General features: G+C 43.9%; 1 protein-coding gene across 2 annotated transcripts in view; it reads left to right on the top strand.

The window, feature by feature from the left end:
- The window catches only part of SMYD3 (SET and MYND domain containing 3), a 1365594-nt gene that overhangs the window by 195255 nt on the left and 1147395 nt on the right, over positions 1–22944 (top strand). The gene's annotated exons all lie outside the window — the stretch shown is intronic.

The following is a 22944-nucleotide window of genomic DNA, read 5'->3' as shown; positions in this document are numbered from 1 at the left end:
CTATAAGAAGCTATAAAAATATTGCATCTACCACAAAATAGCATCAACAACGACATGCTACAGAAAAAACAGCTCCATTGACTCAAAAATTGAAACATTATGATTCTTGGAAAATGACAAGATGAGCAAAGTTTATTTTTTCTGAATTTCCAAATTTTTTCTCTCACTTTTTAAATAAAAATTGATAAACAAATAAAGAGCAAACATGGACATTTGGTTTTGTTGTAATCATACTGACCTGAAGAATCAAGTTTACCATTAATTTTTACCATTTAGAATCATAGAATGTTAGATGTGGAAGGGACCTCAAGCGTGATCATGTCCAACTCCCTGCTCAAAGCAGGATTCACTAAACCATCTCAGACAGATGTCTGTCCAGCCTCTATTTGAAGACTTCCATTGAAGGAGGACGCACTACCTCTCGTGGCAGCCTGTTGCACTCATTGATTACTCTCACTGACAGAAAGTTTTTTCTAATATCTAATCTGTATCTTTTCCCTTTCATTCCATTCTCATGTTTTTGTGTGCAAATGAGAATAAGGATGATTCCCCTGCACATGGAAACATGACTACTGTAAAATCTAAACCAAAAAAGCTATTGCAGAACTACATTGTTTTTGATTTTCTATTGACTTGAAATTTTGTTTCTGTATTAGGCCGGCGTCACACTCGGCGTAAGACAATACCGTCCGTATATTACGGCCGTAATACGCTGAAAAGTCCCCAAAATAGTGGTCCGTAGCTCCTCCGTAGGCAGGGTGTGTCAGCGTATTTTGCGCATGGCATCCTCCGTATGTAATCCGTATGGCATCCGTTGTTATGATGCGGTGGTCTAGGAGCAACATGTAACGAGCTCTGAAGGAAGTGATAACTGTACTGACCGCAGTCCCTAAGCTCAACACAACACTAGAAGTAGCCGTGGAATGCTCCTAACTCTCCCTAGGCATCTCGTCACAGCCTAAGAGCTAACTACGCCTAAAGACAGAAGCAGGAAAACTATCTTGCCTCAGAGAAAATCCCCAAAGGATAGATAGCCCCCCACAAGTAATGACTGTGAGTGGAGAGGGAAAAGACATACACAGAATGAAACCAGGATGAGCACAGGAGGCCAGTCTAGCTTGATAGATAGGACAGGATGGAATACTGTGCGGTCAGTATAAAACACTACAAAAATCCACGCAGAGTTTACAAAAAATCTCCACACCTGACTAAAGGTGTGGAGGGTAAATCTGCTTCCCAGAGCTTCCAGCAAGACGGAATTAATTCATACTGATAACGCTGGACAAACATAGAAGGCACTGAACGGATAAGTCCACAATCTGTGAACAGAAAAGCGCAAGCAAAAACTTAGCTTGGCTGAACTGGTCAGGATAACAGGGAAATCCAAAGAGATGTGAATCCAACCAGGAACCATTTACAAGTGGCACTGGCTGAAGAAAGAGCCAGGCGTAAATAGCCGAACAGAAGAGACGATAAGTGGAGGCAGCTGATGACAGCTAACTCCAAGGAGCAGCCATACCACTAGAAACCACAAGAGGGAGCCCAAGAGCAGAACTCACAAAAATGCCACTTACAACCACCGGAGGGAGCCCAAGAGCGGAATTCACAACATTCCCCCCCCCCCCCTTGAGGAGGGCTCACCGAACCCTCACCAGAGCCCCCAGGCCGATCAGGACGAGCCAAATGAAAAGCACGAACCAAATCAGCGGCATGGACATCGGAGGCAACAACCCAAGAATTATCCTCCTGGCCATAACCCTTCCACTTGACAAGATACTGAAGCCTCCGCCTCGAAAAACGAGAATCCAAAATCTTCTCAACCTCATATTCCAACTCTCCCTCAACCAACACTGGGGCAGGAGGGTCAACCGAGGGAACAACGGGCACCACATATCTCCGCAACAAAGATCTATGGAAAACATTGAATGGCAAAAGAGGCTGGAAGAGCCAAACAAAAAGACACCGGATTAATAATTTCAGAAATTTTATAAGGACCAATAAACCGAGGCTTAAACTTAGGGGAAGAAACCTTCATAGGAACATGACGAGAAGACAACCAAACCAAATCCCCCACATGAAGCCGGGGACCAACACACCGACGGCGGTTAGCAAAACGTTTAGCCCTTTCCTGAGACAACGTCAAATTGTCCACCACATGAGTCCAAATCTGCTGCAGCCTGTCCACCACAGAATCAACACCAGGACAATCAGAAGGCTCAACCTGCCCAGAAGAAAAACGAGGATGAAAACCAAAATTACAAAAGAAAGATGAAACCAAAGTAGCCGAACTAGCCCGATTATTAAGGGCAAACTCGGCCAACGGCAAGAAAGACACCCAATCATCCTGATCAGCAGACACAAAGCATCTCAAATAGGTCTCCAAGTTCTGATTAGTTCGCTCAGTTTGGCCATTAGTCTAAGGATGAAACGCCGAAGAAAATGACAAATCAATGCCCATCCTAGCACAAAAGGCCCGCCAAAATCTAGAGACAAACTGAGAACCTCTGTCAGACACAATATTCTCCGGAATGCCATGCAAACGAACCATATGCTGAAAAAATAATGGAACCAGATCTGAGGAGGAAGGCAATTTAGGCAAAGGTACCAGATGGACCATTTTAGAGAAGCGGTCACAAACAACCCAGATAACAGACATCTTCTGGGAAACAGGAAGATCCGAAATAAAATCCATGGAAATATGCGTCCAGGGCCTCTCAGGGACCGGCAAAGGCAAAAGCAACCCACTAGCGTGGGAACAGCAAGGCTTGGCCCGGGCGCAAGTCCCACAGGACTGCACAAAAGCACGCACATCGCGTGACAAGGAAGGCCACCAAAAGGACCTAGCAACCAAATCTCTGGTACCAAAAATCCCAGGATGACCAGCCAACACTGAACAATGAACCTCAGAAATTACCTTACTTGTCCATCTATCAGGAACAAACAGCTTCCCCACTGGACAGCGGTCAGGCCTATCAGCCTGAAATTCCTGAAGCACCCGCCGCAAATCAGGGGAGATAGCAGAAAGAATCACCCCCTCCTTAAGAATGCCAACCGGCTCAAGGACTCCAGGAGAATCAGGCGAAAAACTCCTAGAGAGGGCATCAGCCTTAACATTCTTAGATCCCGGAAGATACGAGACCACAAAATCAAAACGGGAGAAAAACAAGGACCATCGAGCCTGTCTAGGATTCAGCCGCTTGGCCGACTCGAGGTAAATCAGATTCTTATGATCGGTCAGGACCACAACGCGGTGTTTAGCTCCCTCAAGCCAATGTCGCCACTCCTCAAACGCCCACTTCATAGCCAACAACTCCCGATTGCCGACATCATAATTGCGTTCCGCAGGTGAAAACTTTCTGGAAAAAAAAGCACACGGTTTCATCAAAGAACCATCAGACTCCCTCTGAGACAAAACGGCCCCTGCCCCAATCTCAGAAGCGTCGACCTCAACCTGAAAAGGAAGAGAAACATCCGGCTGACGCAGCACAGGGGCAGAAGTAAATCGGCGTTTAAGCTCCTGAAAGGCCTCAACAGCCGCAGAGGACCAATTCGTCACATCAGCGCCTTTCTTCGTCAAATCAGTAAGGGGCTTAACCACACTGGAAAAGTTGGCAATGAAACGGCGATAGAAATTAGCAAAGCCCAAACATTTTTGAAGGCCCTTCACAGATGTTGGTTGGATCCAGTCGTGAATAGCTTGGACCTTAACAGGATCCATTTCTATAGACGAGGGAGAAAAAATAAAACCCAAAAAAGAGACCTTCTGAACTCCGTATAGGCACTTAGACCCCTTCACAAACAAAGCATTATCACGAAGGATCTGGAACACCATCCTGACCTGCTTCACATGAGACTCCCAATCATCGGAAAAAATCAAAATATCATCCAAATATACGACCATGAATTTATCAAGATAATTGCGGAAAATATCATGCATGAAAGACTGGAACACAGATGGAGCATTAGAGAGCCCAAATGGCATCACAAGGTATTCAAAATGGCCTTCGGGCGTATTAAATGCAGTTTTCCATTCGTCACCCTGTTTAATACGAACAAGATTATATGCCCCTCGGAGGTCAATCTTAGTAAACCAACTAGCCCCCTTAATCTGAGCAAACAAATCAGTAAGCAAAGGCAAGGGGCATTGGAATTTGACCGTGATCTTATTAAGAAGACTATAATCAATACAGGGTCTCAAGGAGCCATCCTTCTTAGCAACAAAAAAGAAACCCGCTCCCAATGGTGAAGAAGAGGGCCGAATATGCCCCTTCTCCAAAGACTCCTTGACATAACTCCCCATGGCGACATGCTCTGGCACAGACAGATTGAAAAGTCGGCCCTTAGGGAACTTGTAACCAGGAATCAAGTTAATAGCACAATCACAGTCCCTGTGCGGAGGAAGGGAACTGGACTTGGGCTCATCAAATACATCCTGGAAATCCGACAAAAACTCAGGGACCTCAGAAGAGGGGGAAGAGGAAATTGACATCACAGGAACGTCACTATGTACCCCTTGACAACCCCAACTAGTCACCGACATAGTTTTCCAATCCAGCACCGGATTATGTTCCTATAACCATGGAAAACCCAGTACAACATCATGCAGGTTATGCAACACCAGAAATTGGCAATCTTCCTGATGTGCTGGAGCCATGTACATAGTCATCTGTGTCCAGTACTGAGGTTTATCCTTGGCCAAGGGTGTAGCATCAATACCCCTCAAAGGAATAGGGCTCTGCAAAGGCTGCAAGGAAAAACCACAGCGCCTGGCGAATTCTAAGTCCATTACGTTCAGGGCAGCGCCTGAATCCACAAATGCCATGACAGAAAAGGACGACAATGAGCAAATCAGAGTCCCAGATAAGAGAAATTTAGGCTGTATAGTACTAATGGTAACAGACCTAGCGACTCTCTTAGTACGCTTAGGGCAATCAGAGATAACATGAGCAGAATCACCACAGTAAAAACATCCTATTCTGACGTCTGAATTCCTGCCGTTCTGTTCTAGTCAAAATCCTATCACATTGCATAGGTTCTGGACTCTGCTCAGAGGATACTGCCATATGGTGCACAGCTTTACGCTCGCGCAGACGCCGATCAATCTGAATGGCTAGAGACATAGATTCGCTCAAACCGGCAGGCGTAGGAAAGCCCACCATAACATCTTTAAGGGCTTCAGAAAGACCTTTTCTGAAAATAGCAGCCAGAGCCTCTTCATTCCATTTAGTGAGCACAGACCATTTTCTAAATTTCTGGCAGTATAACTCTGCCACTTCCTGACCTTGACAGAAGGCCAACAGGGTTTTTTCTGCATGATCCACAGAATTAGGTTCGTCATAAAATAATCCGAGCGCTTGAAAAAATGCATCAACATTCAATAATGCCGGATCCCCTGTTTCAAGAGAAAAAGCCCAGTCTTGAGGGTCACCACGCAGCAAGGATATGATGATTTTTACTTGCTGAATGGGATCACCAGAAGAACGGGGTTTCAAAGCAAAAAACAATTTGCAGTTATTTTTAAAGTTCAAAAACTTGGATCTGTCCCCAAAAAACAAATCAGGGGTAGGAATTCTAGGCTCTAAAGCCGGAGTCTGGACAACATAGTCCTGGATACTCTGTACTCTTGCAGCAAGTTGATCCACACGAGAAAACAAACCCTGAACATCCATGCCAAAGCATATATCCTGAGCCACCCAGATATCAAGAGGAAAAAAAAGCCAAACCAAAGCACAGAAAAAAAAAATGGTTCAGAACTTTCTTTTCCTTCTTTTGAGATGCATTTAATTCATTTTTGGCCACTTGTACTGTTATGATGCGGTGGTCTAGGAGCAACATGGAACGAGCTCTGAAGGAAGTGGTAACTGTACTGACCTGTTGTGAATTCTGTTATCGAACTCCCTCCTGTGGTCGTGAATGGTACTTCGGCGAGTTCTGTCTATGGACTCCGTCTGGTGGCTGTGAGTGGAGCTGCTGCTTCTGAGGTTCCTTACACAGGTGACGTGGTTTATCCTGTGGTTGGCTGCTCTTTTTAACTCCACTGAGATCGTTACTCCATGCCAGCTGTCAATGTTCCTGCATTGGTTCAGTTCGCTCTTGGATCTTTCTGGTGACCTGTCTACTCCAACAGAAGCTAAGTTCCTGCTGGTTGTTATTTGTTCATTGTTTCCTTGTCCAGCTGGATATCATGATTTTGCCTTGCTAGCTGGAAGCTCTGGGATGCAGAGTGGCATCTCCGCACCGTTAGTCGGTGCGGAGGTCTTTTTGCACACTCTGCGTGGTCTTTTGTAGTTTTTTGTGCTGACCGCAAAGTTACCTTTCCTATCCTCTGTCTGTTTAGTAAGTCTGGCCTCCCTTTGCTGAAATCGGTTTCATTTCTGTGTTTGTGACTTCATCTTAACTCACAGTCAATATATGTGGGGGGCTTCCTTTACCTTTGGGGAATTTCTCTGAGGCAAGGTAGGCTTTATTTTCTTCTCAAGGGCTAGCTAGCTCTTAGGCTGTGAAGAGACGTCTAGGGAGTGTCAGGAACGTTCCACGGCTATTTCTAGTTGTTGTGATAGGATTACAGTCAGCAGAGCTCCCACATCCCAAAGCTTGTCCTGTGTCAGTTTAACTATCAGGTCGTGCCGGGTGCTCCTAACCACCAGGTCCATAACACTGACCGCAGTCCCTAAGCTCAACACAACACTAGAAGTAGCCGTGGAATGCTCCTAACTCTCCCTAGGCATCTCGTCACAGCCTAAGAGCTAACTACCCCTAAAGACAGAAGCAGGAAAACTATCTTGCCTCAGAGAAAATCCCCAAAGGATAGATTAGCCCCCCACAAGTAATGACTGTGAGTGGAGAGGGAAAAGACATACACAGAATGAAACCAGGATGAGCACAGGAGGCCAGTCTAGCTTGATAGATAGGACAGGATGGAATACTGTGCGGTCAGTATAAAACACTACAAAAATCCACGCAGAGTTTACAAAAAAAAATCTCCACACCTGACTAAAGGTGTGGAGGGTAAATCTGCTTCCCAGAGCTTCCAGCAAGACAGAATTAATTCATACTGATAACGCTGGACAAACATAGAAGGCACTGAACGGATAAGTCCACAATCTGTGAACAGAAAAGCGCAAGCAAAAACTTAGCTTAGCTGAACTGGTCAGGATAACAGGGAAATCCAAAGAGATGTGAATCCAACCAGGAACCATTTACAAGTGGCACTGGCTGAAGAAAGAGCCAGGCCTAAATAGCTGAGCAGAAGAGACGATAAGTGGAGGCAGCTGATGACAGCTAACTCCAAGGAGCAGCCATACCACTAGAAACCACAAGAGGGAGCCCAAGAGCAGAACTCACAAAAATGCCACTTACAACCACCGGAGGGAGCCCAAGAGCGGAATTCACAACAATCCGTACTGCATGTTTTTCTCGCAGGCTTGCAAAACCGACATACGGCTATACAAGGGATCCATGTGTAAAAAAAAACAAAAACATATATACTATATATATATATATATATATATATATATATATATATATATATATATATATATATATATGTCAGTAGACACCTATATGTATATATATTAATATTTCATACAGCGAGAGATAGCTATCTCCTTCCTAAACCCGACATGATATGAGACATGGTTTACATACAGTAAACCATCTCATATCCCCATTTTTTTTTTGCATATTCCACACTTCTAATGTTAGTAGTGTGTATATGCAAAATTTGGCCGTTCTAGCTATTAAATTAAAGGGTTAAATGGCGGAAAAAATTGGCGTGGGCTCCCGCGCAATTTTCTCCGCCAGAGTAGTAAAGCCAGTGACTGAGGGCAGATATTAATAGCCTGGAGAGGGTCCACGGTTATTGCCCCCCCCCCCCTGGCTAAAAGCATCTGCCCCCAGCCACCCCAGAAAAGGCACATCTGGAAGATGCTGGAGGAAAAAAAGAAGGAGCACTGATCCAATATTTAAAAATTCAATACAAATATTTTATTATATTTATAAGATTACATACATACATCCTCACCGCGAATGAAGGTAAATATAGGTCATTGACCTACTTTACCTTCATTCCCCGGGGTTTTGCAGCCACGAACACCGCTGCATTAGCAGAGCTCCTGGCTGTAAAATATTTTAACCCCTTCAGATGGATTTACATCGTAGGACGTTACAGATCATCGGAAGGTATGTATATTGTTGGTTTATTATTTTTTCTTTGTTACAGAGCGAGGGTCTTCAGATGGATTGAGCGTAGAATAAAATATTACAACAACCTTTGTTTTTATTTCATTAAAATACTTTTAAATAATGTGTTTGTGTTTTTTTTAACCCTTTACTACTATTGGATTAATAATGGATAGGTGTCATAATTGACGCCTCTCCATTATTAATTTGGCTTAATGTCACCTTACAATAGCAAGGTGGCATTAACCCTTCATTACCCCATATCCCACCGCTACACGGGAATGGGAAGAGAGTGGCCAAGTTCCAGAATAGGCGCATCTTCCAGATCTGCCCCCAGCCACCCCAGAAAAGGCACATGTTTTTAGCCAGGGGGGGCCAATAACCGTGGACCCTCTCCAGGCTATTAATATCTGCCCTCAGTCACTGGCTTTACTACTCTGGCGGAGAAAATTGCGCGGGAGCTCACGCCAAGTTTTTCCGTCATTTAACCCTTTAATTTAATAGCTAGAATGGACAAATTTTGCATATACACACTACTAACATTAGTAGTGTGGAATATGCAAAAAAAATGGGAATATGACATGGTTTACTGTATGTAAACCATGTCTCATATCATGTCGGGTTTAGGAAGGAGATAGCAAAAGCCGGCAATTGAATTACCAGCTTTAAAGCTATCTCGCGCTGTATGAAATAATAATATATATACATATTTGTGTCTCACTGACATATATGTATATATGTATATATATATATATATATATATATATATATATATATATATATATATATATATATATATACCTATTCTATGTGTACACATTTATTCTACCTATTCTACTTTAAGCTGTCAGTGTGATTTTACTGTACACCGCACTGAATTACCGGCTTTTCTCTCTAACACCGCTGCGTATTTCTCGCAAGTCACACTGCTGGTCCGTGTGTAATCCGTATTTTTCTGGCTTCCATAGACTTTCATTGGCGATTTTTTTGCGCAATACGGTGACAAACGCAGCATGCTGCGATTTTCTACGGCCGTACAAAGCCGTATAATACGGATCAGTAAAATACGGCAGATAGGAGCAGGGGCATAGAGAATAATTGGGCCGTGTGTAATGCGTGTTTTACGGACGTATTTTATGCGCCCATACGTCCATAAAACTCGCTAGTGTGACGCCGGCCTTACAGTACATGAAATGGTAAAATACATGGTGCCATTCAACATTAAAAATTGTCCTGCACAAAATAAGCCCTTGTACGGTCCTTATGACTCTTGGAATTAATGGAGGAAAAAAATGAGAATATAAAAATGGAAACCATGTTGGGAAGGGATTAGAAACTGCTGATGGATTAATCACCCTAATATTACCAGTAACCAATATATATATTTTCATTCTTTTTGTAAAAAGGTTATCCAGGACTTTTATTATTTTTGTGCAAGGTGCAAAGCTCTAGTGATCTCTGCTGGCTCAGCCGGCGTTCTCTGCTGGCTCAGTCAGCGATTCTGCGGATTCAGTTCACCACTCATCAACAGAGCAGCTCTTCCTCCTCTGGTCTGCTCTGTTGACGGGGCATTAATGCAGATGTCATGCAGATTGACAATCAGTGCCCTGCAGTTTAGGTACCTTCACACTGAGAAACTTTCCAACGAGAATGACAGCGATCCGTGACGTTGCAGCGTCCTGGATAGCGATCTCGTTGTGTTTGACACGCAGCAGCGATCAGGATCCTGCTGTGACATCGCTGGTCGTAGCTAGAAGTCCGGAACTTTATTTGGTCGTCAGGTCGGCGTGATTCGTAATGTTTGACAGCAAAAGCAACGATGCCTGCTTTTTTTTTTTGTTTTCATGGAGCGAACAACCAGCGAGAACGATAAGTACGTCACTGGATCGCTCCTGCATCGTTCTGCTGTTGCCGTGTTTGACATCTCCTAGCGACCTAAACAGCGACGCTGCAGCGATCGGATCGTTGTCTATATCGCTGCAGCGTCGCTTAATGTGACGGTACCTTTCGGCAGAGGGGATCTGACTGTTGATCAACATGACAGTTGCAGAGAACCCATAAGGGCAGAGTGGAAGGGAAGACAATGCTCTGTCGACGTAACATCAGCGGCAGCTGCAGAATCGCCAACGGGAGCATCCATGTCAGCACTGACCCGGCAGAGATCAATGCCAGGTAGAACAGGCAGGTTTTTAGCAACTAACTTAGCCCCATGTGCAAAAATGATAAGTCTTGGATAACCCCTTTAATTTAGTTAGAGGAGCAGCATATTCGCTGAATGCTACAAATTGTGCAGTTAGAAACACCAATAATGCAAATCCTATTGTATAGAGCCTTAAAGTTTCAGATTAAATATACACCGAAGAAAACACTTTAAATATTGACCAAGGTAAAGATTAAAATCGTATTTTTAATTGAAACACTTTAAAATTAAGAATATGAGATAAAATATTTAAAGCGGAGAAAAATCACAGATGAAACAGAAAGGTGGAAAACTCAGACCAAAGAATATTCTGTGTAGCTAAAAATATACAGGGTGGGTAGGTATAAGCAATTTTTTATGGTGCCATGGGAGGGTATATAGAAATGTCATTTAACCCCTTTACCCCCAAAGGTGGTTTGCACGTTATGGACCGGGCCAATTTTTACAATTCTGACCACTGTTCCTTTATGAGGTTATAACTCTGGAAGACTTCAAGGGATCCCGGTGATTCTGACATTGTTTTCTCATGACATATTGTACTTCATGATAGTGGTAAAATTTATTTGATAATTACCTGTGTTTATTTGTGAAAAAAACGGAAATTTGGCGAAAATTGTGAAAATTTCGCAATTTTCCAACTTTGAATTTTTATGCAATTAAATCACAGAGATATGTCACACAAAATACTTAATAAGTAACATTTCCCACATGTCTACTTTACATCAGCACAATTTTGGAACCAAAAATTTTTTTTGTTAGGGAGTTATAAGGGTTAAAAGTTGACCAGCAATTTCTCATTTTTACAACACCATTTTTTTTTAGGGACCACATCTCATTTGAAGTCATTTTGAGGGGTCTAAATGATAGAAAATACCCAAGTGTGACACCATTCTAAAAACTGTACCCCTCAAGGTGCTCAAAACCACATTCAAGAAGTTTATTAACCCTTCAGGTGTTTCACAGGAATTTTTGGAATGTTTAAATAAAAATGAACATTTAACTTTTTTTCACAAAAAATTTACTTCAGCTCTAATTTGTTTTATTTTACCAAGGGTAACAGGAGAAAATGGACCCCGAAAGTTGTTGTACAATTTGTCCTGAGTACGCCGATACCCCACATGTGCGGGTAAACCACTGTTTGGGCGCATGACAGAGCTCGGAAGCAAAGGAGCGCCATTTGACTTTAGAATGCAAAATTGTCTGGAGATGAGATGGGACGTCATGTTGCGTTTGGAGAGCCACTGATGTGCCTAAACATTGAAACCCCCCACAAGTGACACCATTTTGGAAAGTAGACCCCCTAAGGAACTTATCTAGATGTGTGGTGAGCACTTTGACCCACCAAGTGCTTCACTACAGTTTATAATGCAGAGCCGTAAAAATAAAACAAAATTTTTTTCCCACAAAAATTATTTTTTAGCCCCCAGTTTTGTATTTTCCCGAGGGTAACAGGAGAAATTGGACCCCAAAAGTTGTTGTCCAATTTGTCCTGAGTGCGCTGATACCCCATATGTGGGGGGGAACCACCGTTTGGGCACATGGGAGGGCTCGGAAGGGAAGGAGCGCCATTTGGAATGCAGACTTAGATGGAATAGTCTGCAGGCGTCACATTGCGTTTGCAGAACTCCTAATGTGCCTAAACAGTAGAAACCCCCCATAAGTGACCCCATATTGGAAACTAGACCCCACAAGGAACTTATCTAGATATGTTGTGAGAACTTTGAACCCCCAAGTGTTTCACTACAGTTTATAACGCAGAGCCGTGAATATAAAAAAATCCTTTTTTTCCCACAAAAATTATATTTTAGCCCCCAGTTTTGTATTTTCCCAAGGGTAACAGGAGAAATTGCACCCCAAAAGTTGTTGTCCAATTTGTCCTGAGTACGCTGATACCCCATATGTTGGGGTAAATTCCTGTTTGGGCACACGGGAGAGCTCGGAAAGGAAGGAGTACTGTTTTACTTTTTCAACGCAGAATTGGCTGGAATTGAGATCGGACGCCATGTCGCGTTTGGAGAGCCCCTGATGTGCCTAAACAGTGGAAACCCCCCAATTATAACTGAAACCCTAATCCAAACACACCCCTAACCCTAATCCCAATGGTAACCTTAACCACACCTCTAACCCAAATACACCCCTCTACCTAATCCAAACCCTATTCCCAACCGTAAATGTAATCCAAACCCTAACGCTAACTTTAGCCCCAACCCTAACTGTAGCCTTAACCCTAACCCTAGCCATAACCCTAGCCCCAACCCTAACCCTAGCCCCAACCCTAGCCCTAACCCTAGCCCTAATGGGAAAATGGAAATAAATACATTTTTTTAATTTTTTAATTTTTCCTTAACTAATAGGGTGATGAAGGGGGGTTTGATTTACTTATAGCGGGTTTTTTAGCGGATTTTTATGACTGGCAGCCGTCACACACAAAAAGACGCTTTTTATTGCAAAAAATATATTTTGGTCCACAGAATCATGTGAGGTCTTGTTTTTTGCGAGCCGAGTTGACGGTTTTATTGGTAACATTTTCGGGCATGTGATATTTTTTGATCGCTTTTTATTCCCATTTTTGTGACGCAGAATGACCAAAAACCAGCTATTCATGAATTTCTTTTGGGGGAGGCGTTTATACCGTTCCGTGTTTGGTAAAATTGATAAAGCAATTTTATTCTTCGGGTCAGTACGATTACAGCGATATCTCATTTATATAATTTTTTTATGTTTTGGCGCTTTTATACGATAAAAACTATTTTATAGAAAAAATAATAATTTTTGCATCGCTTTATTCTGAGGACTATAACTTTTTTATTTTTTATTTATATCTGTCTTTTTGATCGCGTGTTATTCCACTTTTTGTTCGGCGGTATGATAATAAAGCGTTGTTTTTTGCCTCGTTTTTTTTTTTCTTACGGTGTTTACTGAAGGGGTTAACTAGTGGGCCAGTTTTATAGGTTGGGTCGTTACGGAAGCGGCGATACTAAATATGTGTACTTTTATTGTTTCGTTTTTTTAATTTAGATAAAGAAATGTATTTATGGGAATAATTTTTTTTTTCTCATTATTTAGGAATTTTTTTTACATTTTTTTTTTACATGTGTGGAAATTTTTTTTTTTTTACTTTGTCCTAGGGGGGGACATCACAGATCGGTGATCTGATAGTTTGCACAGCACTCTGTCAGATCACCGATCTGAGAGCTATGCAGGCTTACCAAGGAGGTAAGGAGATCACATCGCGTTGCTGCGGGGGTCTCAGGGAAGCCCACAGGGAGCCCCCTCCCTGCACGATGCTTCTCTGTACCGCCGGCACACCGCGATCATGTTTGATCGCGGTGTGCCGGGGGTTAATGTGCCGGGGGCGGTCCGTGACTGCTCCTGGCACATAGCGCCAGATGTCAGCTGCGATAGGCAGCTGACACCCGGCCGCGATCGGCCGCGCTCCCCCGTGAGTACTATTCCGTCCTTGGGAAGTAGGGCCCACCCCACATGGCCGGAATAGTACGTCCAGTGGCATAAAGGGGTTAATAGTTATAAAATCACCTATGTAAGATAGCGCTACCTGAATGGGTTGGGGGACACAAGCTTGGCACGGAATTAAAGCACACAAGAGCCGTTTTCTCACATAAATCAGTTTATTTGGTTTATTAACTCCGCAGAAACCACATAACGTAAAGTTTATTTCATTACGTCCACGAACATGACATGACCACCAGTCTGTTCATGTAGCAGATAAACTTCTCTGCCGTATATTACAGCCCCCTTGTCTGGGGTTACCTTCCAGGAGCTCCACTTCTCACACTGACTACTTGTCAGTCCTGGCTTCACCAACACAGAAGCCGTTCCACGGTCTCATCCTTAGCTTCGTCCTGTTTCTCTGGGACTTTAGAGTACTTTACACACTCCAGGTCCTCAGCATCAGGTTTTCTGGAGCCTTCACCATCTTCCATCACCTCACCTTTATTTAAATCTTCACAAGGTGCAACTGGTTCAACCACTTTGCGCCTTTTGTGTCTCTGACGACGGGAAGAAGACTTGCCATGTGTACCCGGGTCAATGTTGTTGTACTCTTTCCCACTGGTGTTACCATCGGAATTGGAGTCACCACAACCCAATCTGGAATCAGCAATCCCCACATAAACCGGTCATATTTTCTGGTATGGCTGCCACCGCCATCCTGACTTCACTCTGTGGAGTCCTCTCATTCCACTGTATCAGTGCTTGTGTCAGCACACCATTGTACTCAGCCCTGATGGTTGCTACTGGCAATGACACATTACAGTCACCCCCAGAGTCTGTGTTACACCCCACAGTATGGTGAACCCTCCAGTTGCTTTCTAACCGAGTGTCAGCTCCACAGGTTTTATTTACCACATCACTACCAGTCATCTTGGAGTACACGTCAGGTGACATCATGTCAGTAAGTTGGGCAGACGCACCCCTCCCACTGGGCAACCCGACGTCTGACCCGTCAATTTTGGGAGTTCTTACTGTCTTAATGTATGCCCCCGCAACAGTATAGAGACCTCCATCTTCCTGCTGTAGAGGAACACCCTCCTCCCACAAGCCTGAGAACAGCCTAGAGTCCCAGCCTACTATCACCGGACAGGGTAAGTTTGGGACTATGGTGGCCTCAAGATTTATAAGGCCCCTGACCATCTCGAAGTGCACCAAGGCCACTGAATAAACCTTAGTGTCCCCATGGATGCAGGTGACCCCGATCTTCCTTTTGGACATTACAAATGTATCTTCCACAGCCCTTACCAGGGTCACCGAGCACTCAGAATAGACCAGACCAAATATATTCTCTACCTCTGCATTCAACTCCAGAACACAACCACGTAGCGTCTTACCAGGAGGGTAGTTCTTATGGCAGATTGGACACACATAGTACCATTGTCCCTGGCAATAGTCCGTCTGTACCACCCCTTTAACTTCAGGAGGCTCACCCTTTTTGGGTATCTACCACTTCTCCGGACTCCTTATTGGCCAAGCAATCCACAGCACAGCATGGACCTACATAGCATGAACTACGTTGTTCCCGGCTACAGTACAATGAAGCCTTCGCCGCCGTCTCTTTTTTTTGTCACTACCCCTATTTGGGTTACCACCCCTTTTGGGACTCTACCCCCTTTTGGGCAACTGCTCCCTTTTGGGATACCTCCCCTTTGGGGACTCCATCCCTTTTTTCGCAACCATCCCTGTTTGGGTTACCACCCCCTTTTTGGGACACCACCCCATGTACTCCCCACGGTACTTTCAGGTACCAGTTCGCACAGTAAAAAGAAATGTTTCTTTAGGTCGGCCCTTTAAGAGTCTGCACGATCTGGACCAATGTCCTCACAACACCTCACCAGCTCCTGCTGACGCCACCACAGCTCCTGCTGCAGTTACAAACTGCCAGCATCTCCGTGTGCTGATCACAAGCCGCTGATGCTGCAACTGTAGCTCCTGCTGCTGCAGAACCTCTTGATGCAACTGCAGCTCCTCTCCGCAAGGCTCTGCACAGCTCTGCACTGCAGACTTCGTGGACCCACCGCAACTTTTCGTAACCCCCGAGTTACAGCCAGACGCTTGCAATCTTCGTGGCCCCGCCGAGCCACAGCAATTACCTCCACACGTGCTTCCTGGACTGTTGCCCACAGTCTAGCACCATATGTGAGATAGCGCTACCTGAGTGGGTTGGGGGACACTCGCTTGACATGGGATTAAAGCACACAGGAGCCGTTTTATCACATAAATCAGTCTATTTGGTTTATTAACTCCGCATAAACCACATAACGTAAAGTTCATTTCATTACATCCACGAACATGACATGACCACCTATCTGTTCATGTAGCAGATAAACTTCTCTGCCATATATTACAACCCACCTTGTCTGGGGTTACCTTCCAGGAGCTCCGCTCCTCACGTTGATTCGCAAACACAGAAGCCGTCCCAGGCTCTGTAGGTACATGGTCTCATCAGGTGCTTCCAGGAAGTCTCCACTCACAGGAGCTTCCAACACAGACCATCCAGGTCCACGGTTTCTCCACGTGCTCTTCAGGAAGTCCCCACTCGCCGAAGCTTCCAACACAGACCTGAACTCTTTCAGGACCTACAACACAGACCATTTAGGTCTAAACACTCTCAACCATGTGAACCAAACCCTGGCCACATTATGTAATTGTAACCTCTCCCATATGTGGAAGGTGTGTGTCGTTAGTCCGACCCACCCACGCTGCACCCTGCCAGTGCATTTGTTTTGGAGGCCTGAGCAGGTAATCATCTCTGCTTTTTTCTCTGTGACTTTTTTCAAAATTTTGGAGGATTTTTTTAAGTCCTCTTTTTGTGTCTGTGAGCTTTCCATTTACAGTTATGCCAGACACTGCTTCACTATGACAATTACAAATACGCCTCCATGCGTATCCTGAGGAGCACATACAGTGCCCCCTGGCTGTAACATGGGTCACTGCATCACACCATATAGAAAAAACAATAACCAAAAGGTATCACATGTTTAGTGTACAGGCATATAAGAAGTGGTACAGAAATTACATGTAAAGTACAAAAGCTAGTGCAATGCTAGTGACATTTGTATATTCCCTCCCATGGCACCATAAAATTTTGCTTATACCTACCCACCCTGTGTTTTTTAGCTATACAGAATATTTTTTGGTCTGAGTTTTCCACCTTTGTTTCATCTGTGGTTTTTCTCCATTTTAAATATTTTATCTCGTATTCACAATTTTATGGTGTTTCAAATAAAAATATGATTTTAATCTTTTCCTTGGTCAATATTTAAAATGTTTTTTTTCGGTGTATATGTAAATTGTGCAGTTAATAAGAGATATGGTAGTGCAGTTGATGTAATATTTCTAATTTTATGCATAGACCTATTTGAAAAAGAGGCAAATTGGTTAACCACATCTGCAATTGCACAGGGAAAACATATATTCTCTGCACATTAAAAAAAATCCAACTTATGTTAGCCAAGTTTATTCCATTCTTTTTCTTTCTACTTGACTGAACTTTACAAAAAGAATTGAAACTTGGAGTTCTAAGGGTATGTGCACACGTTGCGTATTAGGCTTCTTTCACACTAGCGTCGGAATCTCCCCGTCGCAATGCGTCGGGGAGAGATTCCGACGCTAGCGTTTAACGCTTTGCACAATGGGTGCAGCGGATGCATTTTTCCGGCGCATCCGCTGCCCCATTGTAAGATGCGGGGAGGTGGGGGCGGAGTTCCGGCCGCGCATGCGCGGTCGGAAAAAGCGGTCCGTCGGGAGAAAAAAACGTTACATGTAGGGTTTTTTTTTCCCGACGGTCCGCCAAAGCACGACGCATCCGTCGCAAGACGGATGCGAAGTGTGCAAATCCGTCGCAAATGCGTCGCCAATAGAAGTCTATGGGGAAAAAACGCATCCTGCAAGCACTTTTGCAGGATGCGTTTTTTCTGCAAAACGACGCATTGTGACGGATTTACAAAAAACGCTAGTGTGAAAGTACCCTAAGCCTTAGGAATTTCTGCTGCAGATTCTTCCCTCTCTTGCCAGAAAACGCAGGTGCGGTTTTGATGCGTTTTTGATGCGTTTTTTCTATGTTGATTTGTATGCGTTTTTGAAAGCTAAATAAAGATCTATTATTGACAACAAAAAAAAAGATTTGTGATGTAATTTCTTGTCCAACCTCCTCTTTTACATTTGTTCAACCCACACTCCATTACACACAGATAGACAGACAGATAGAAGGAATGAGATAGATAGAAGGAATGAGGCCGGCGTCACACTAGAGAGTTTTACGGACGTATGAGAGGCGCAAAAACAACGAATTGCACACGGACCAATGATTCTTTATGGGGCAGCTCCTATCTGCTGTATATTTCGCAGCCGCATTTTACGGGCGTAGAAAATCGCAGCATGCTGCGTTTGTCAGCGTATTGCGCAAAAATTCCACCAATGAAAGTCTTGCCAACGGATTACACACAGAACACTGTTTTGGGAACATTTCTGCGTATTGCGCCCGTAAAAAACGGACCATATTTTCCTTCGCAAAGTGTGACGCCGGCCTGAGATAGCTAGATAGATAGATAGAAGGAATGAGATGAATAGATGTAGATATATGGATAGCTAGGCTACTTTCACACACCAGTTTGTTTCCGTCAGGCAGGATCCGACGAATTTTTAAAAAAACGGATCCATTGCAAATAGTGAAAACTGATGCAACTGATCTTTTTTTTTTTTTTTTTAAAGAGAGAGCGAACGGAAAATGTGCATGATTTGAATGGAAACATGCATGAAAAAACAGATTAGGAGGCCGGATTCATCATTTAACATCTCAGTTTCATACGTTTTTCGCCAGATCCGTCGTTGTGCGTTTTTTCACCGGACAGAAAAAACGTTCCTCTGTATGTGTTTTCCGTCTGGCGGAAACAGCTTTTTGACGGATCCGGCAAAAAACGGATGAAACATGTGGCCTTCAGGCGCAATCCGGCGCTAATAAAACTCTATGAGAAAAAACGGATCCAGCAGAAAAAAATGGATTGTTTTTTTTTTTCAAAAGTCACCGGATTGTGCCTGATGTCAAAAACCTGCTGTGTGAAATTAGCCAGATATTTGTAGCCTGGGAAGGGGGTAATACCCATGGCCTCTTTCCATGCTATGAATATCAGCCCACAGCTGTTTGCGTAGCCTTTACTGGCTATTAAAATAGGTGGACCCCCCAAAAAATGACGTGGGGTCCCCCTATATTTTATAGCCAGAAAGGCTACGCAGACAGCTGCGGGCTGTTATTCATAGCCTAGAGAGGGGCCATGGATATTGGCCCCCTCGGCTACAAATATCAGTCTGCAGCCGCCCCAGAAATGGCGCATCTGTAAGATGCGCCAATTCCGGCACTTAGCCCCTCTCTTCCCACTCCCGTGTAACTGTGGGATATGGGGTAATAAGGGGTTAATGTCACCTTGCTATTGTAAGGTGACATTAAGCCGGGTTAATAATGGAGAGGTGTCATTAAGACGCCTATCCATTATTAATCCTAGAGTAGTGAAAGAGTTAAAAAAAAATAAATAAAAAAAAGACACAGCCAGAAAAAAGTATTTTATTATTCTTAATTTAACCATACTTAACATACTTGAGCGACTGCAAAAAACGTAAAATCATAAACCGTATACTCCCTGTCAGACGCAGTCCAATTAATACCGAGTGTCCCACGACGATCTCCCCTATAGAACAGTGACATCGGGTGATGTCACTGCACTATAGGACCTCCAGTGACACACTGACAGGAGGCAATGGCTCCTGCAGTGCATCACTGAGAGGTTACTTTAGTTCAGGGTCTCACTTTATGGCATTGCTGTGTGGGAACTTTCTCACAAAGCAGTGCCAAAAGTGAAACTAGGGACTATTTTTTACAGTGGCGGAGGAATACAGTGAGGAAGTATACCTTCCTCCTGTCATTGTATTCCTGGAGCCCCTAGAGAGCGGTCGCATCAGCTGATGCTGCTGCTCTCCACGGGAGATCGTCGTGAGAAAAAAGTGACAAGTGATAGCGAGTATGTACTCTGTTATATGTACTGTATGTTATATGTATGTATTGTATGTAATGTATGAATGTACTGTATGTATGTATTGTATTTCTATATGTAATATGTTGTATGTTCTGTCATATGTTGTTTGTTGTATGTACTGTCATATGATGTATGTTCTGTCATATGTTGTATGTTCTGTCATATGTTGTATGTACTGTCATATGTTGTATGTTCTGTCATATGTTGTATGTTCTGTCATATGTTGCATGTACTGTCATATGTTGAATGTACTGTCATATGTTGTATGTTTTGTCATATGTTGTATGTACTGTCATATGTTGTATGTACTGTCATATGTTGTATGTTGTATATACTGTCGTATAGTTTTTATATGTTCACTTACTATTCCTTCTTTCTCGTCCTGTTATGTGATTTTTATTTTTTATTTTTTAGCTGCAGCTACAGATGGTTTTCCCCTTTTGATATTGTCAGTGAGCTCAGTTTGGGGTTCTTTTTACCTGAGCCTTTCATTATAGCAGCGCATAGGACACTAGCCACTTTTGCTTAAGTCCAGGATCTTCATGTCCTGTATGTTCGCTTTATTTGCAGGCATAAGTAGGCGTCACTATTCTTGGCCCCTTTTTCCTGGCGCGTTTTCTGTGACGTTTTGGCGTTCCCTGTTGCTTAGCAGCAGGGGATCGCTCGCGTCGCGGACGCTCTGAGGGAGGTATGCATGCGCCATATGTTATCTGACACCTGCTTAATCGCTATCTTCCCATTGGTCCACTCCCTCGATATATACGGATATGAGATTTGCTTTAGCCACGCCTCCTGAAGAAGGAAAACAGCAAAACGCGCGTCGAGGCGGCAGGCTGGGGCTCCAGGTTCTCACTAGCTTTATGTAAGTTTATTACTCTTACTCTGGTCCATTTTTGCTTATCCGTCAGCTGGGTAACTACTTTGGTGGTAGGGGTATAACACATGGCACATGCCATTATACAAAAAAAGAGAAAAGAGAGAAAAAAACTCGTTTTCTAATGAAAACCCTGCCGTGTATAGCCAGCTGTATTTGTAGCGATCTGGGCTAGGTTCACTCCCCCGGTTCTTAAAGGGCCAAAAAACCCCTTTTTTCTCCTATATTTTTGCAATTTTGCACAAAAACTTGTCTATATTAAATGTGTGGAGATATAAGATATTTGTTCTTACGGGGGCATAATATAGCTATTGTTTACAAAAGACAAGAGAGACAGCCGGACAGCACTACAACCAAGGCATATGGTGGAAACCGCTCACCTGTATGTGACGGGCCACTATGTCCGGTCCTGGGTGCGAAGCTCCGCTGGAAACAATCCACGTGTAGATGCCAAAGAACAAAAGAAGTAATGGAGCGCACTCGCTGAAGGTCCGGTGCAGGTAACTTTATTCACACAAGGTAAAAATCATCTTCACGACCGGGGGTGCCGAACAAAGAAAGGTAGCGAGGCTGGACGACGGCCGTTTCGCGCCTGGCTGGCGCTTCGACGGGTCAGTGCAGGCGCGAAATGGCCGTCGTCCAGCCTCGCTACCTTTCTTTGTTCGGCACCCCCGGTCGTGAAGATGATTTTTACCTTGTGTGAATAAAGTTACCTGCACCGGACCTTCAGCGAGTGCGCTCCATTACTTCTTTTGTTCTTTGATAGCTATTGTTTAATTACCTGGTTACACTCCCATTTAAACCTGCTTGGTTTGTGGTTCTCTTACCGTATGTAATTTAATTTATTTTGTGTTTGTTAATAAAAATATTTATATTTGAAAGAAAATTCTCCTTACCTCATTGAGTTATACACAATAGGGGTTTATGTGTTATACTGTCATATGTTGTATGTTCTGTCATATGTTGTATGTTCTGTCATATGTTGTATGTACTGTCATATGTTGTATGTACTGTCATATGTTGTATATACTGTCGTATGTTGTATGTTCGTGTTTTTTTTTTTTTTTTACATTCAACACAATAGCCGGATGATGGGACTACTACTGTCTCATCATTGGCTAATGTGTCACTCACTGTCACTGTAGCAGGCATAGCCCGATGGGACTTGCAGTCCCATCGGATGATACATGCACGCGCACACACCCCCAAGGACCCCCACAGCCTGGCACAGACCCCCGACAGCCCGCCGCAGACCCCCCACAGCACGGCGCAGACCCCCGACATCCCAGCACAGACCCCCCGACAGCCCGCCGCAGACCCCCGACAGCCCGCCGCAGACCCCCGACAGCCCGTAGCAGTCCCCCAGCAGCCCCGCACAGACCCCCGACAGCCCGCCGCAGACCCCCAACAGACCCTCGCGATCGCCACAGACACATACAACACACGCACACAGACACGCACATCTTCCCCGCACACACAGTCTCCGCCCTTGATTTATATTGTACTGTAAATCACTTGTGGATCTGCAGCGTTTCTGCACGGTAAAAACGCTGCGGATCCGCAGGAAATCCACAACGTGTGCACATGGCCTAAATGTAACATGCTATTTCAAGCTCCCTTATGAAGTGAATGGAGACTGACCGCTTATACTTCATTTTAATCAAACATTCTCTGTTCTCTATATTCAGTTTTTTTGAGTTTTTACAGTAAAGTTTAGCACAAAATGTATTAAAAAAGTAATATACATTATTCACTTATTAAAGTTTCTGCCACTCTGTCACCATTCTCTAATGGTCCTCACCAGGCCTGCCATGATGACATTACATACATCATTTGCACAGACATCACCTCAATAGTCACATGCCATATAGATAAGCATTTCCATTAAGGCCAGTGACTGCAGTAGTCATATGAATGACAGAAACTCCAGTACTGAGAGGGACCACCAGAGTGGCTGCACTGAAGCAACGGGGATCAAATGGTGGGGAATACTCATTTACTGTGGTCCAACAGTTACTGCCGTTATTCTGTTTAAGTTTCCAAATATCCCTTTAATGAATGGTAACAAAAAGAAAACAGAAGGAACAAGGCGAAGAGGAACACAAGCAACCCGATGGCTTGTTACTATCATGATAATGGGTGGGAAG

This window comes from Ranitomeya imitator, chromosome 5 (assembly GCF_032444005.1).
Source record: "Ranitomeya imitator isolate aRanImi1 chromosome 5, aRanImi1.pri, whole genome shotgun sequence".
In the NCBI taxonomy this organism is placed as follows: Eukaryota; Metazoa; Chordata; class Amphibia; order Anura; family Dendrobatidae; genus Ranitomeya; species Ranitomeya imitator.
This window is presented reverse-complemented; position numbering and strand designations above follow the sequence as displayed.